Source organism: Schistocerca gregaria, unplaced genomic scaffold, assembly GCF_023897955.1.
Source record: "Schistocerca gregaria isolate iqSchGreg1 unplaced genomic scaffold, iqSchGreg1.2 ptg000255l, whole genome shotgun sequence".
NCBI lineage: Eukaryota > Metazoa > Arthropoda > Insecta > Orthoptera > Acrididae > Schistocerca > Schistocerca gregaria.
In genome coordinates this window covers 831,101-834,284 of record NW_026061761.1, presented here as the reverse complement: position 1 = coordinate 834,284, position 3,184 = coordinate 831,101, and the positions used below count along the sequence as shown (strand labels likewise).

Sequence of the window (3,184 nt, the reverse complement as noted above, 5' to 3'; positions counted from 1 at the left end):
CCAGCTACTGTATGTACTTCTCTCCTGATCTGCACGTTTGGCAATACACAAGGCGGCTGACACATTTGCCCTGTGGTCAGTGTGAAGATGCAATTAGGAAGTTTATCATCGGATAAGGGGTATGGTGGTGGAGGAGGGTGCCTATGTAATCACGAGATGGTGCATACAAGAGCTAGGGTATGTGGTGAATAACTATACATGATGATAACTATTCATGACGAGGCCTTGGTGGCTCAAATGGATAGAGTGTCTGCCATATAAGCAGGAGATCCTGGGTTCGAGTCCCGGTCAGGGCACACATTTTCAACATGTCCCTAATGAAGTACATCAACGCCTGTTTGCAGCTAGGGTGTCCATTTACTTATCATTTCATATATGATGAATGTTTTTCCCACAAATTACAATATTCCACAGAGTCAATCAATTTGATGAGATATTTCCTGCCAGTTATGCAAGCGATAAATCAAAAGTGCCTCATTGTTTCTGGGTAACCGATGGGTTGCGGGATCAGTGTAGTAAGGGTTTTGACTTAATTGCACCAATATCCACCTATAGGATGTGAGGTGATGTCATAAAAGTAGAGATACCACAGTGGAACTATTTTCCACCTTTGTCTCCAGCAACTGATTAAACAAAGAATACACAGCAGTATATTATTGACAATTATCTGAATTGCATGGCCTGAGATCCTTACTACCAGCACAGCTGGAGTTTTTTTCCGATACTTTATGGGTGGGGGATGGGAGGGGAGGAGGGGGCTGGGGGATTTTCGAGAAGGAGAAAAAGTGGCTCAGACCCAAACAAGTGCCGGCCGGAGTGGCGACCGGTTCTAGGCGTTACAGTCTGGGACCGCGCGACCGTTACAGTCGCAGGTTCGAATCCTGCCTCGGGCATGGATGTATGTGATGTCCTTAGGTTAGTTAGGTTTAAGTAGTTCTAAGTTCTAGGGGACTGATGAGCTCAGAAGTAAAGTCTCATAGTGCTCAGAACAATTTGAACCATTTTTGAACCTAAACAAGTGCCCCTTTTCTCAGAGGTGTAGGGGTGAGAAGTAGGAGGTGGAGGGGCTTTTCAGGAGGATGAGATATTTGGATTGAATGTCCGTTTCAGAATCTTTATTGCAAATTGGGACCAGAAATTTTAGACGAAGTGACGGTGTACGTCCATGACTTGCTAATTGCCATCGTTTAATGGGAAAGGCACATCCAACTGATGAAGAAGGTATTCAGAAGGATTATGGACTACGGAGATACTACCAACCTCAGGAAGTCAAAATTCGGAAACAAAAGATCAATTTTTTAGGACACGTGTTATCTTCAGAAGGAATTCGACTAGATCCCATAAACTTTCAGCTATAGAAAACTTAAAGGGTTAATCGGAATGGTTTCGACGTTTTCTATCTAGACCATGTCTTAACCATCCATAATTACACAAGCTGTTGGAAAAGAACGTTCCGTGGAATTGGAGGGACGAGTGTAAACGAGATTTCAAGGAGATAAAAGAAGCATTGCTCTTTAGTGATATCTTGAGCCATCAAAATTAAGATGAAGACTTCTATCTTGCGACACTTCCTTTCAGGGTCTAGGCGCTTGTCCCTTCCAGAAAGAACAAGTAAATGGAGAGAAGAAAAGCAGAATTATTAGTTTCGCAAGTCGCATATTGACAGACTGCGAGCGAAACTACGCAGTAACGTAATTGGAAGGTTTAGCCATCGTATGGGCATTTCGGAGATTCAGTTATTATATTTATGGCCGAAAAATAAAAGTCTATTCCGATCACCAAGCGCTCGGCTTTATCCTTTCTTGTAAATTACTACACCCAAGGTTAACAAGATGGCGCCTTCTCCTACAGGAACATCAATTTGAAATTGTCTACATTAAAGGAAAGGACATCATCATAGCCAATGCCCTATCACGCCTGTCCGAGGGAATGACCGGAAATTGTGAATTCGAGGAACAATTACACAACTGACAGATATTGTTAATGAAAGACTCGATTCACCGACACTGCTACCTACAGCTATGCAGACAAAGACCTTGCAAGACGCCAACAGAAAATAGAATAAAGTAAGGAGAATACTTACGTTAAACTCTCAACACTTGTTAGCAAAATTTTACAAATTACATGAAGGAGTATTATTTCATCGGACGACAGAAACCGGAAGATGGTGCATGTGTACACCCCATGCCTATGTAGACATTTGTTGTGGTATACCCACTTGTCTTGGGGCACTTCGGTCCTGAAAAATGCAAGAAGAAAATATCGATGTATTGCTATGTTCCTAATTTGCATGGAAAGATAGACAAACTCCTACGAATTTGTCCAGTTTGCCAGAAGGCCAAGCCATTTAATCTGTCAAATACTTCTGTCATTAAACCCCAGATTAGCTCAGAAACCAGGGCAGATAGTAAGCCTAGACCTCGATGGACCGCTCAAGGCAGGAAGAGGAGGCGCGAAATACCTTGAGGAACTTCTAGATCTGTTTACAAAATATATACGTCTGTACGTGACGAAGTCGTCAAACGCGCCCCCGATTATAAGAAGAATAGAGTGGGATTACTTCCCACGTTTCGGCAAACCGTAAGCCATACTTTCAGACAATGCCTCGAACTTTATCGCCAAACAATGGAGAGGTTTTCTCGCATGGAACAACATCAAGCAAATTTTGATTTTGAAATTCTGTCCACAGACAAACTTGACAGAAAGCGTATTTAAGGAATTCAACCGATTCATCCACACATATATTCTGACACGCCAAACAAAATGGGTGGAATTTGTAACCCCGTTCAAGCAGATACTCAACAACCCACCCCACATGTCAACTGGTTACACGCCAGCAGAACTAATGTCGAATCAAAGGGAATGCAACGAGTGGATCTATCCTATACCTAAAATTCAGAGTGATGAGGACCTTGATGAAAAACTAATACAGGCCATGACATCAATTACTGTTCATGCGAATATCAGAAATATTGTTGTGTGCGGATGCGAGCCGAGTTGGTGACACTTCGCACTCAACTTCAGGCTGTGATGGCTTGAGGCTGCAGTGTATGGGCAACACTGTTGTGGGCCAGCCTTGGGGATCCAATGGACGTCCAGCACGTCCGAGTCCTCCGATCGGTCCTCACCGGTGGCCAAACCAGTTACTGCTCACACTGAGGCTGACCCCTTGCCTGTGGTCGAG

At 43.5% G+C, this 3,184-nt stretch overlaps 1 non-coding gene across 1 annotated transcript; it reads left to right on the top strand.

Moving 5' to 3' along the window:
• The first annotated feature begins 222 nt into the window (after positions 1–222).
• Trnai-uau (transfer RNA isoleucine (anticodon UAU)) lies at positions 223–296 on the top strand. Its single transcript has one exon. It is a non-coding gene; the product is annotated as a tRNA-Ile (tRNA).
• Positions 297–3,184: the final 2,888 nt, after the last annotated feature.